Consider the following 14,157-nt stretch of genomic DNA (forward strand, 5'->3'; position numbering starts at 1 on the left):
GGGTACATATTTATTATTGAACACTTACCGGTCTTAAAAAAAAAATGCTTGTTGATTTCTCTCTTTTTACAACTTCCAAAAGAATCTTCACTTAAGACCTGGAGAGAGGAGAGAGAAATAATTCAGTGATTGAAACAAAACACTCACTGAGAAGTCACTGTTAATAACTTATGTCTCTAGGATTTTCCTCCATTTTCAAATAAATGAATCCCAGTTCGGTCATCTATATTCTCATGTACAGTGGCATGTAGTACAAAGAGTACAGTGCTAAACTAGACTGAAGTTGACTGAGTGTAGTTTCAAACTGAACCACCCCCTCTTGCTAACAGTGAGTCATCAGTACCAAATAGGCCCACGTAGTTCCTAAAAGACACAGAAACTATAAATAAACATTTGTGGTTCTATTTCCGAGTGTTAACGTACAGAAACCACACCAACACCTGAATACAGAATGAACTCCAGTTTCTGAGGCTAACATGCTGAACCTGCAAGTCTATGCTGTGTATTTCCTGATTTCAGTTTTTTTTTCTCTGATTGCGACAGACACACACACACACAAGGCCCCTTTGCTCTGGCGCTGCTGGGGTAAGAGCACGAAAGCTGTGTGACGCGGGTGTCTGGAGGCCAACGTGAGAACTAAAAATAGCCCGGCAGAAAACCACTGGTATTTTTAGCACCGGAAATATTTACTTTTGGTCCCGTTTTTGTTTTCATTCTCTTCAATGCTGTTACACAAAAGGAATGTGTGCAAACACCAGAGGGGTACACTACAAAGCAGGTTCAAGGAGCTAGCCAGCTAACTTTGGATTTGTTTTTTTTAAAGAAGCTTGAAAATCGGCATGGTCTAATTGATTCAACAAACAAAAAAGCATATCTAACTTGAACTTTTTTTAATGAACCACCAAATCAACAGTCATTTCTGGTCGCTTATCAAAGTTAGCTGACTAACTTTGATCCAAGCTTTCTAGTATACCCCTCTGCACATCCCATAAGCCCTCTGTGGAAGCCTGAGTTTCGCAACTACAGTTTCGCAACTACAGTATAAGTGGTTGGATGGAGGTTTGTTACAGGCCAGAGCCCCTTTCTGTAAATATCACCAACAATATCGTAAAACACCCATATATGTTTCAATTAAATCAAAAGCCAAATGTGTATGTTTCAAAACAGCCATGTTTTGCTACGTTTAAAAATAGGAAAATACAGAAAGCAGTCTCAATTGAAACACACCTGCATGAACAGGTGTTGATACCAACTTAATGAAATGTGCTTGATTGACAGCTTTGTAAAGATAACGTAGATATAGATACATTCTGAGAGAGATATTCAGAGAGGAATAATAAATAACAAAGATGTCCAAACCTAAAGTACTTGTACCTGCCTCTTAACTCCTCCTAGCTTATTTTCACAAAATATGTTCTCAATTGCTAGTATTTTGTGAAATAAGGGTCAACTGACGCAACTGAGCTTCGTGATACCAGAGCAAACCTATCACTGAGTGGAAAAGAGCAATCTGTCTAAGCTGGAGTCAGTTTCATATATCACACTTAATGGCGGCCACGTTGGCACACCCCTCGCCCCCTCTCCCCTCTCCACAATTGGGAGCATCTCCTTCCTTTAATGAATCTTTCTAGCTCTGCTGCTGGGCACCAGGGATGTGGATGCAATGCTGATAAACAGAAACGTATCTCTTGTTAATCTATACATTTCTGCTACTATGGTGCCGAAGCAGAAGCTTACCATTTTGTAAATCAAAGAAAAAGTATTGAATGGGTTATATAAAGTGCTATTCATCCCAACTAAAACCCTGCCCTATTTTCTGATTGAGTGTGGGTGAGAATATTCATTGGCATCCGTTTCAAGTGGAGTACCTGGAGGAAGTGTGCGTGGGACAGTGACAGAGGCAGTGTGTCAGGGACACTTCGCTCTATAGAAACGGAACATCCTCAAAGATATAAACAGAAACCCTCCACTGGATGATTCAAGCATTTTATGTAACATCTCCATAGTCCAACAGTACATCATCTGATATGATGGCCCTCTGCCAACAACTGATGCCCCTGATAAAGCAGCCATTGTTATTATACAGTCCACCGGCCCCTACAGTAAGTTTCTGCACGCATTCACGAGCACACACACACATCAAGCCATGCACTACATATACCTCCATCAACCCCTCCTCCCCCGGAGGTATGCATAATGGGGGAGGACAGAACGCTGAGAGAGAGCCTCTGCCCACCTTCGGCCCAGTTCTGGTTTCTGACTAGGGATCTACGGGGAGTGTAGGAGGCTGCTAGCCTGGGGCAGTGCCATGCCCTATACACTGACGCACATCTCCATTGTGAAAAGATCAAACCTTACAGAGGCCCTTTAACTCTAGCAAAATATGTCCTCTTTCCAAAGCAGGGATTAGGTATTGAGCGTTTTTTGGGCAGGCAGATTCAGGAGAGAGGATTATAGAATGTTGTGCTATTTTGTGTGTCAATCACTTATGTGTGGCAGCCATAGTTATCCTTAAACCATTTGGCCAGCCAAGATGCCACATACCAATTTGAAGTGCTTGGAATTCCTTTCAACACTGAAATAGAGAATAGAGTGAATCCCATTTTATTTTTCCCTCCCTCAAATACCAACATCTGAAGTTAAAATGAACCATGACGCCATATTTCTCCTTGTCCAACCAAAAGTTCAATGCAGGACAAGAGCACTGTATATAAATATACAAACAAAATAGTGTAAATAAACGTCTTAATAACAGTCTTTAACACTGTTATTATCGACTGCTCTGCTGTTTTAGACCTGCCAGCATTACATGTTATAACACAAATAGAGACAATTCAATCAACCTCATCTGCTTCCAGTCCCATCTCTCTTACAGAGTTTGGCAATTCAAAAATGTGTGTAATTCCTCTAGAAACAAAGGTTAGTCACATGGGCAGACGCCTGTGTGCTTTGGTTATCGCTTAAACCAGAGGGCCATTCGATTAGCACAGTGGCCTAATTCAGTGGCCCGTCTGTGGGGTTGACTGTGACACACCCACCAGCGTGCGGTCGCGGTGGCGTGTTTTTAGGGCTCCGGTTACCCCCTTTTGTTTGTCCTCCTGGTGACATCACATTCACGACAGCCATGTAGGCAGGCACACACACACACACAGGCCGTTTCTGATTTCCCTGAGCAGAAACAGGCACAGTTTCTTGTACTTTCCAGGGCAGACTGAATAATTCAAGGCATTGCTAATTGTTTCCATTCAGTAATTACAGAGTTTATGGTAGTCCTGCCTAGAAGTGCATCATGGTCAGTACCTCAGCCTCAGGAGGCCTAATGAGACCCCCAACTGAAACCTCTTATTTATTTATCTGTGTGTTGGCTTGTTTCATTTTCTTTCTTTGTTTTTTCCCTCTGGCTTTTATGGGAAGATAGAACTGGCATAGAAACACATACATATCTGCATGCTATCGTTTCTTTATCTTTCCTTACAGTGGGAATGAGAGGGGAGCTGGGTCGGTGTGCTGTGGTCTTTGTTCCAGCTATCCAGCTCATTAGGGATGGAGGCAACTTTAACAGCTCTAACTGGCTTTATCAACTGCTAGCTGTGGGAAAATGTGAAAGGGCTCTGAAAATAGATTGAGGCAAGGCTCGTACAAATAAAGTATTGTGTGTTTTAGGCGCATCTGTCTCAACGTTGCCTTTCACCTGAACGGGTTCAGGGAATTATTCACAATGTGCTGTATTCAGAATCACTTGGTTCTCAAATGGACTGCATGTACATCATTGACAGACCACACATGTTTGTGTGACTATAGAAAGGACTGAATCAACTGTATTAATGATGCGGTCTTGGACACACTTCTCGGTTCTGTTCAGTTGCAGGTTCATTTGTGGCTCTAAAGGTGAACAAAAAGTAGCTTGCATGGTCTTCACCAGTCTGTATCGTGTATCAATATATTTCATATTGACCATGACTAAAATAGAATGGAATACAAACATCAGCAAAACAAAGCACTATAAATAAAGGCCCCTCGGCCCGCCACGGGAAAAATCTTTGAAACAGAAAATATCCCTGAATCTTATTGAAATCCCAGCAATAACTATTTTCACACTTAAACTTAACTCCCAGCAGCTTGGGTTTTGACAGCATGTGACAGCACCATTTGCACAGCCAGCAGGTTTGGGGTGTGATTTTATCCCCTGTAAGCAGGTTCTGTGGATGTATCACCCAGGCTGTTTGCAAGTCAGCCCCCGGGAGTGTCATATTGACTCCTCATTAGGAGCCCAAAGATGAAGCACAGCCTGGAGCCGGGAGAGACTGCAGCTGGGAGATACTGCAGTCTGAGACTGTGAAGAGGCAGAACGCAACAGGCTGAAAAACCAGGGGAGAGAGAGAGAGACCATCCATCGCTCAAACAGGTCCAGATGATCAGCAGAGCCAGTTTGGCCTCACAGAGCAACACTAAAATTACAACTACAGTGTACAGTGTATTATAGAAATGTATAGGATGGTATGTGTGAATGGGCTATGTCTATAGCATGATGGGATGGATATTTTGTTTCGGGACAAACTCTCTACTGATTAAACTACTAGGTACAGGATTCAGACAAGAATCCTATCCAAACAGGCATCCATCCTGTCATATCCAGGTCTATATTTCCAGCAGCAAGTAGGAGGTTTAGCTAGGCAGTTGAATAGGATGGGAGGAGATATTTTTAACGTAGAGGATGTGTGTGTGTGAGTGGTGAAAAGAGAGAGCTGCGCTCTGCGTAGGTGAGAGGTTTCGGCTATTCTCATTCAGACTGGCTGAGGTGAGGAGTGTGGGTGACACTTCCTGTGTGAGGAACAAGCCTGAATTCTATGCAGCAGGGTGACCAAACTTATGAATTGGCGTTACGAAAGAGGCTGGTTACACAAGCTGGCTAGGCGGCTGGTCGCTCGCTCTGCTCGGGTCACCTCGACTCTCCGTCTGTGTGGGGTGAGAGTAGGAAGATGGACGTTCAATAGGCATAGCAAACCACACCTTAAATTGATGTGTGAACTGTGCGCAGCCCTGCAAAAGGTACAAGCAATATGATAGTTGTTCTTTACCTCTGACAGGCCAGGTGGAAATTCTTGCTTCTATTTGCCTTTGTTGTTGTGAGATACCACAAACATATTTGGCATTGAACAAGTAAACATCATCCAGCAACTAATTCTAAACATATCGACGTTACAAAAATCTGGGCGCTGGGTTGTCTCTTAACAAATCGCTGTGTGCCAAATCTTCACTGGGCCATGACACCGGCCATTAAATAAGACAGCCCCCATGCCTGATGATGTTACTGCTGATTGTGATGAATGTTATCTGCTCATCTAAGAATTCTGGGCCATTATGAACAAGTCATCTACAGTAGGAGCACCGGCTATAAACACTATCTCTGTCCATGGTGCGGAGCTAGTCAGACACTCAGGCCAACAGCACACACCTCACCTCACAGACACTTGCCCCAAAGACACCGTTTGCTCATTTGTTTATGAGCTTTTGATTGGTGCATCCATCCAGTGTCTGATCTGACCCCTGGCTCTCTCCCAGAGGACATTAGTCAGTTCTAGAGACCAGGAGCAGAGCTGTCTGTTGGTGTTGAGTAAAGGACTACAATACAGAGCTTTCTGTTGGTGTTGAGTAAAGGACTACAACAGAGCTGTCTGTTGGTGTTGAGTAAAGGACTACAACAGAGCTGTCTGTTGGTGTTGAGTAAAGGACTACAACAGAGCTGTCTGTTGGTGTTGAGTAAAGGACTACAACAGAGCTGTCTGTTGGTGTTGAGTAAAGGACTACAACAGAGCTGTCTGTTGGTGTTGAGTAAAGGACTACAACAGAGCTGTCTGTTGGTGTTGAGTAAAGGACTACAACAGAGCTGTCTGTTGGTGTTGAGTAAAGGACTACAACAGAGCTGTCTGTAGGTGTTGAGTAAAGGACTACAACAGAGCTGTCTGTAGGTGTTGGGTAAAGGACTACAATACAGAGCTGTCTGTAGGTGTTGGGTAAAGGACTACAACACAGAGCTGTCTGTAGGTGTTGGGTAAAGGACTACAACACAGAGCTGTCTGTAGGTGTTGGGTAAAGGACTACAACACAGAGCTGTCTGTAGGTGTTGGGTAAAGGACTACAACACAGAGAAGATGCTGTTCATACTCTGAGAGTCCAGTATTATGTGTTTGGTTGTATGTGCAGAAGAAGCTAAAGGGGTATATGTACAGTGCAACCGGTTTGGCCATGCCACCAGCCCAACGCCTCATCTTGAAGATGAATTAGCCCAGAATCATCTGTGGACTTTGGACAGGCTTGATAGGGAACAGAGCGTGACATCATTTCCCCAGACAAGCCAGTCCATGAGCCTGAGCCTGAGTAGACACACACACACACACACACACACACACACACACACACACACACACACACACACACACACACACACACACACACACACACACACACACACACACACACACACACACACACACACACACACACACAATATCACACCAGCACACAATTGTCCTCCTTCTCACTCTCTTTCTCTCCCTCCCTCTCTTTCTCTCCTCATCCTCCTCTATCAGTGAGAGGCCTAATATGGGGTGCTGGGAGAGTTCAGTGGTCTGAGCATAGTGATTGGGGTGTCGAGCCAAAAGGCCGGGCCGGGCCCCCGCAGGCTGAGAGCCATTTAGAGAGGGAAAATCAGCTCCTTTCAACATGAGGTCATGCTTAATGCAACGGGAACTCTGGCGGCCTCGCCAGTGTCCCCAGCCTGATATACAGTTACCAATCAAACAAGTGGCCAGACGGACACAGACAAAAGGGAGAGGCAGTAAGTGTCGCCATGCTAAGGTCCTGGGGAGGCTAGGTTGAGGGAGGGAGGGAGGGGAAGGGAGGGACTGTGGGACACTCTGGGAGACCAACTGTGGGACAGGGCTGGGTAATTGAAAACGGCATAGAGGAAAACACCTCTCGCTGTGTCTGTGTACCGGCCCTCTGCTCTGAGATGCTCCAACAGGCATTTCTGCAGACTGCTGCAATGTTAGAAAGAACAACAACAAAAAGTCAGCAGCATGCAGCCAGGTTTGAGGATTTTTCTCCTGGAGGTGGTAACGGCTAAACATGCATGCTGAGTGCATTGTGGGATAAACCATGTGACCCAGCGTTGACGCTCTATGTTGTTGGAGGTGCAATTATGGGATTTCTCCAGCTAAGCAGCAGAACCAAGTATCCCTAGTTAATTCATGCTCCACAGCTGTAGACGGTTAATGTACATGTTTCCATTTAGCCCTGGATGAAACACATCACATCCTTTCTCTGGAAGGAAAAAGAAGGAGAATGAAGAAAAAACTCCAGGATAAAAAAAGAAAAGGGCTTCATGTCGGTCTTAATTGTATATGGAAAGACGGTCATATTTTCCACCGCGTAAGTTCCACCGGGTAAGCTTGAAACCATTACCGAGCCAGCCTTCATTACATTTTCCACAACATTTTGCAGAAATGACAGGAAGCAGCTGGAATGGTACTGATTAATTGTCTTCCTTACTTACAACACCATGCTTCATTGAAAGCCCACCGTCTTTTCACCTACAGTAGAACTTCATGAGGTAGTCTGAACTTTATATCAACATAAAATGGGCGACCAGCAGTTAACCTTTAAAACCATGTAACTGTAGGAAAGAGGGACGCTTCCTTACGGACATTTCAGATGTGACTATCTTGGATGGAGGATTAACACAGGTTTAATTAAGCCTGGAAGCTCATCACGTGACATTGAACAAGTAAGCTTTCACTACCCTCCATGTCCCCCCTTCCTCCCCATCAACATACCCCTCCTCCCCCACACAGATCCCTCCCAGCTCTCAAGGTTGAGGTATTCTATTCCTAATTTATACTGCACACCATGGGGACCCCAAGATATCAAACAAGGCATTGTACTATATATCAAACAAGGTGTTGTACTATATATCAAACATGGTGTTGTACTATATATCAAACAGGATGTTGTACTATATATCAAACAGGGCATTGTACTATATATCAAACAGGGCGTTGTACTATATATCAAACAGGGTGTTGTACTATATATCAAACAGGGCGTTGTACTATATATCAAACAGGGCGTTGTACTATATATCAAACAGGGTGTTGTACTATATATCAAACAGGGCGTTGTACTATATATCAAACAGGGCGTTGTACTATATATCAAACAGGGCGCTGTACTATATATCAAACAGGGCGTTGTACTATATATAAAACAGGGCGTTGTACTATATATCAAACAGGGCGTTGTACTATATATCAAACAGGGTGTTGTACTATATATCAAACAGGGTGTTGTACTATATATCAAACAGGGCATTGTACTATATATCAAACAGGGCGTTGTACTATATATCAAACAGGGCGTTGTACTATATATCAAACAGGATATTGTACTATATATCAAACAGGGCGTTGTACTATATATCAAACAGGGCGTTGTACTATATATCAAACAGGGTGTTGTACTATATATCAAACAGGGCGTTGTACTATATATCAAACAGGGCGTTGTAGTATATATCAAACAGGGCGTTGTACTATATATCAAACAGGGTGTTGTACTATATATCAAACAGGGTGTTGTACTATATATATATCAAACAGGGTGTTGTACTATATATCAAACAGGGTATTGTACTATATATCAAACTGGGTGTTGTACTATATATCAAACAGGTTGTTGTACTATATATCAAACAGGGTGTTGTACTATATATCAAACAGGGTGTTGTACTATATATCAAACAGGGTGTTGTACTATATATATATATATATATATATCAAACAGGGTGTTGTACTATATATCAAACAGGGTGTTGTACTATATATCAAACAGGGTATTGTACTATATATCAAACAGGGTATTGTACTATATATCAAACAGGGTATTGTAATATATATCAAACAGGGTATTGTACTATATATCAAACAGGGTGTTGTAATATATATCAAACAGGGTATTGTACTATATATCAAACAGGGTATTGTAATATATATCAAACAGGGTATTGTACTATATATCAAACAGGGTATTGTAATATATATCAAACAGGGTATTGTAATATATATCAAACAGGTTATTGTACTATATATCAAACAGGGTATTGTACTATATATCAAACAGGGTATTGTAATATATATCAAACAGGGTATTGTAATATATATCAAACAGGGTATTGTACTATATATCAAACAGGGTATTGTAATATATATCAAACAGGGTATTGTAATATATATCAAACAGGGTATTGTACTATATATCAAACAGGGTATTGTAATATGCCACTGGGTAAATCCAGTGGAACAGTATACCTCATAACCTCCAAGTATTTAAACTGCTGCGAGCGCTATAAAGACAAGTTGAAGGCAAAACAAGAAGGGGAGGCCGTGATCCTGGTGGACGAGACTGGTGGATGAGAGGAGGACAAAGTCAAACATCTGCCACCGATGTGCCTCCCTGCCTGGTCCAACCAGGGTCGCACCCTAGACCAAATCAATTACTCTAGTCACTGTCCAAAGTTAACAGCCCTGCTTATGGTGAGTATACCATCATGAGCCGGGTGTCTAACCCACTGACACTGCCTACCATAGACAACACTGTAAAGGGATAATAATTGCACACAGCAAGGATCCGTAGTTCAGACTCCTGGCAATGTACACATCGGGATATCTAGCACAAATGTTACCAAGTGTATGGGAGTGAATGGGCTAGTCGAATGGGTTTCCCATTCCCAGAGAGGAGAGAGAAGGGAGAGGAGAGAGGAGAGAGAAGGGAGAGGAGAGAGGAGAGAGAAGGGAGAGGAGAGAGGAGGGCGAGGAGAGAGAGGAGGTAGACAGAGGAGAGGAGAGAGGAGAAGGAGGAGAGGAGAGGTGTGAGCTGGAGGAGGTATGACAGGTGGAATATGATCTAGATGAAAGGTGACAGAATAATTCAGGGCATTAGATGGGGAGTCAGTGGGGAGTAGGGCAGAGAGGACCACTGACTAGATAAACACACAGCCATGACCAATTGTGCATAAACACATAATTGAGAAATAAACAAAACACATTGTCTGCTTCCTGGTGGTACTGCAAAGTCCCAAATGTTATTCTGTACTTATACTCACCTATTGAACAGCCAGTAAATCATGAGCAATATTTGTATCACCTTTATCATGAGTCAGCCACAGCCCGTAGATCAGATAGCATCAGGCCTGTCCTTTTATCTCCCATCTGCTAGCACGCAGCTAAAGCTAACACACACACCTGAGACAAGGTGTCTGTTCCTAACATTCCCCTTATTTCCATTCTAAACACATGCACTCCTGACTCCTGTGTGTGTGTGTGTGTGTGTGTGTGTGTGTGTGTGTGTGTGTGTGTGTGTGTGTGTGTGTGTGTGTGTGTGTGTGTGTGTGTGTGTGTTCGTGTGTGTGTGTGTGTGTTCGTGTGTGGTTGTGTTAAGAGTGAGCGTGAGTGTGTGTGTGTATGTGTGTGAGAGTGTTATGAGTGAGCGTGTGTGCGTGTATGTGTGTGAGTGTGTGTGTGTACAGTTACCTGCGTGATCTCAGAGGACTTGAGGTGGTGATTGAGCCTGGCACTATTTAGGGGTCTTCGGTCCGCTTGGTTGGGTGCAAGGTGGGGTGGTCGCTGGGTCAGGCTGGTGGGAGGAGGGTGAGGAGTGGGGGTTCAGAGATCAGGATGACCCCTCGGCCAGGGTGCGGAGATGACACAGACCACTGGAGAGAAACAGCAAGAAGAGAACCATTTATACACATGCTGATGTCATAAAAATAAAAACCTGCCATAGAAAATCCAATAGACTGGTTCGGAATGGGCCAATGAATCAAACCAATTTTATCGTCGCTCTATCAATCTGCTTTTATTATTTAACAAAGTTTCAGCACTTTGGTCGGGCTCCATATGGTTAATGGAACACCACCTGCCAAAACGGTCCCAGAGGGGGCCTCAGACAATTGAGGCATACTGCCGAGTCATAGGGATAAGTTCATTATCCCAGATATACTACTGGGAAGAGAAGTATGGTCTCATACTGACAAAACACCCTCTCGGATTCAAGCAAACACAAGGACAGACACCTTGTATTATGTCCCTCTCTCCCACACACTATTGTGTGTATTGGCGTCAAGTATAGAACAGAAAAAGCACGTGTCATTTTACAGGAGGTCCATGTCAGCCTCTCCCATTAGAAGGACGACAGCTTTTGACATTTGGTATGGCGCTGTCACCGTGATGGTGTTGTATGGTACAATGAGCTCATATTTCATGGGATATCTAAGGTATGACGCAAAATGGAGAAATTGCCTGATAGAGCTAAGCTGTAACAATAGGCCTGAGCTCTTTCTACCATACATATCTCCCTCTGTTAGGAGAGGGTCGAATTGATGCTCTCTTTTCCAACCTGACAGCACCTGACAAATAAGACAAATGTTATCGGCGTAAAAGAGGAGCGGGCATAATTAGGTTGGTTGTTAATCTAAAGGACGGTGAGAGAGAGCGAGAGAACTTTCTTTCATCATCCTCCATGAAAATGCCAGCGTGAAACTCTGCTCGATCCATCCATTACCTCCTCGGCCTCGCTGACAAATCACAGATATTAAATTACCAGAGACCCAGGGAGCCAAGGCAACTGAAATATGGGAGAGGAGACACTATCTTTGTCTAATTCTCTTCCTCTCATCCTTTCCCTTTCTCTCCTCCTCTTTCTTTCTTTCTTTCTCCTTCTCTCCTTTTCTCTCTCGCACTCTTTTCCTTTCTTTCTCGCTATCTGTAGTTTTCTCTCTCCCCTCTTTCTCTCTCACCCCATTTCTCTCTCTGACCACAGACTCGGCCCACCCTTCAGGGAGAGGGAAGATGTAATCCCATTGCTATGGTAAGGCCCCAGCCCTCGGCCCACTGGCTGGGTCTGATGCATGGACGCATTTCAATGTGGTTTCGCAATAAAAGGGACCTCTCCCTGATTAAATACAGTACGGAGAGAGGCCTAACAAAGAACACTGGCCATAGTAAACTGAACTCAACCGCTCTGTGTTCCTCCATTAGATATGTGTTTTTATCCAGGACAGGGGTGGTATACTGGGCTGTTCATCTATTTTTACCTCAGAACCCCTTTCAACTGCACTGGATAATACATGATTCATAGATGCAGGCATTCTGAGAGGAAGCTGTGAAGTGGTCTATTCCTGATGGCAGGTAAGGTTGTTTTTCGAGATGTTCTCCTGGTCTTTATTTCGCTCTCTCTCTGACTCAGGATGCTGTGACTCAGACTTATGTAAGCTATGCCAGGCCAGAGGGCAGAGAGCAGGGGGCCAGGTTGCCCATCTCTGTGTGTCTCTATGAGTCTACCTCCTCTAGTAAGGTAGAATATTACCTCAGTTCGTCTGACCTAAGCCTGCTGGGCAGGGGTCCTTTGAGGCAAGAGGCAAGATAACCCTTAACCTTTCCATGGGGATGCATCCTAATCTGCAGTACAACTCTCTCAGCAACAAAAGAGCATAGGTTAGCTAGCTTAAATCTAGCTATGTCAAATTCCATGCCCTGCTCCAATGCATGATTCCACCAGAAACAAAAATGAAGACATACTATCCTCTCTTTCACACAATGTAAATCGATGTCCAAAAACGACAGTACAGTACAGCTAACCGGATCGACATGCCTAATGTACCGCCCTGAACTGTTGCACAGTGTCTCAGAACACCAATAGATGACTTCAAGTTCATCACCAATAATTAAAAAGTGTTTCATTAATGTTTCTTATCCTCTTGGTAATAAGTCAAATCATGATCTATGACAGATTATGGCACATTACGGAACTTGCCATGACTCAAAAGTAAAACAGTTGGCTAGCAACCAAGTACAGTATGCTATTGAGACACCAATACATGTATCCTAACACTAATGTCATTAGTCATAATTATAAATATCTATCATGGGTGTTATGTCAGGGTAATAAAAATGATAGTGTAGGGGTTGGGACTCTAACTTGTCCCACAGAACTCACTCAGAGATTGCTGCTCAGCCTAGAGGATTAGGCCTTATCTGCCTCCATAAAACGTTGATAAAAATATGTTTGATGAGGTCCCTGAAATGATTCTACAATTCCATCAAGTTTAGGAACATCAAAACAGAAATATAGAAATAGCAGAATAACTATTCTGGATCTCTCTCTGCTATTTACCAGAAGATGAGCATCTTGCCAAGTCTGAGCTAGCTGAGCACTTGCGCCCAAACCAAACCCACGGGTTGTAGTCATACAGAATAGAGATGGATCCTCTTCTGAGAAGAAGTGAGCCATTTGTTTCAATGTGGGCCTGTTGGCAGCCAGAGAGAGCAGGAGTTCCTCAGAGATTTGAGTAAGTGCTGTGATCATTGACTCCTAGTGGGAGAGCACTGCTCTGCTCCAGCAGCATAGGGGGCTATTCTTATCTCTAAAAATCACTATGTGGGCCTGTGAAAGATGCGCAGTTCCAAGGACGAACTTCCATGAAAAATACTAGAACAGCAAGGCTGTTACATATACTCATCACTGCAACATCTCCAGTAATCTCTGAAACATCTGAACTGCATTTGTTAAAATAATTAGTCCTGAAAGAGTCACAGGAAACGTCCTCTTACCTGTCCTGAAGTCCAACTAAAAAGGGAGCAATAACTGGAAAATGGAAAAGAAAAAATCTGTCCTTTATTAAAAATAGCAAACTTCCAGTTTCATACATACTTACCAATCCGTTGGCTGTGCTTAGATATTCACTAAAAACAAGTTCCATGTTTACACTGTATGTTCTGCGGTCCAAAAATACCCCCGGTATTATTTGTGCAATAATTCATCCTCCCTCCTGCCTACTGCAGTGGCGCAGTCAGGGTGAAGCCATCACAGCTATACTCGTTATTATTGTCTCAATCTCAATTGGATTACAGTGCAGGAGAATTTAATACCATACACATTATGGTACTTTTTAATCCTGATCCGGCCCTGCGTTTCTCTGAAACATCAACATCTTCCTGAGGAAGAACAAATCCAGTCACGCTTGTCTGACAGCAGGACTGTAGCTGCAGTGGCGTCGACGCATGGCAAGGATGGATGCACCAGAAAGACCCCAGCTCTCTGAAC

At 43.5% G+C, this 14,157-nt stretch overlaps 1 protein-coding gene across 4 annotated transcripts in view; it reads right to left on the minus strand.

Annotated features, from left to right (window-relative positions):
• hivep2a (HIVEP zinc finger 2a) overlaps positions 1–14,157 on the minus strand; it is a 96,864-nt gene that overhangs the window by 11,853 nt on the left and 70,854 nt on the right. For all 4 annotated transcript variants that reach the window (XM_021611989.2, XM_021611988.2, XM_021611990.2 and 1 more), the window contains 2 exons: positions 10,587–10,768; positions 29–98 (listed from right to left, as the gene is read on the minus strand). The gene's annotated coding sequence lies outside the window, so the exon portion shown is untranslated. The remainder of the gene's footprint in view (positions 1–28; positions 99–10,586; positions 10,769–14,157) is intronic.

The sequence above is a fragment of the Oncorhynchus mykiss genome, chromosome 8 (assembly GCF_013265735.2).
Source record: "Oncorhynchus mykiss isolate Arlee chromosome 8, USDA_OmykA_1.1, whole genome shotgun sequence".
In the NCBI taxonomy this organism is placed as follows: domain Eukaryota; kingdom Metazoa; phylum Chordata; class Actinopteri; order Salmoniformes; family Salmonidae; genus Oncorhynchus; species Oncorhynchus mykiss.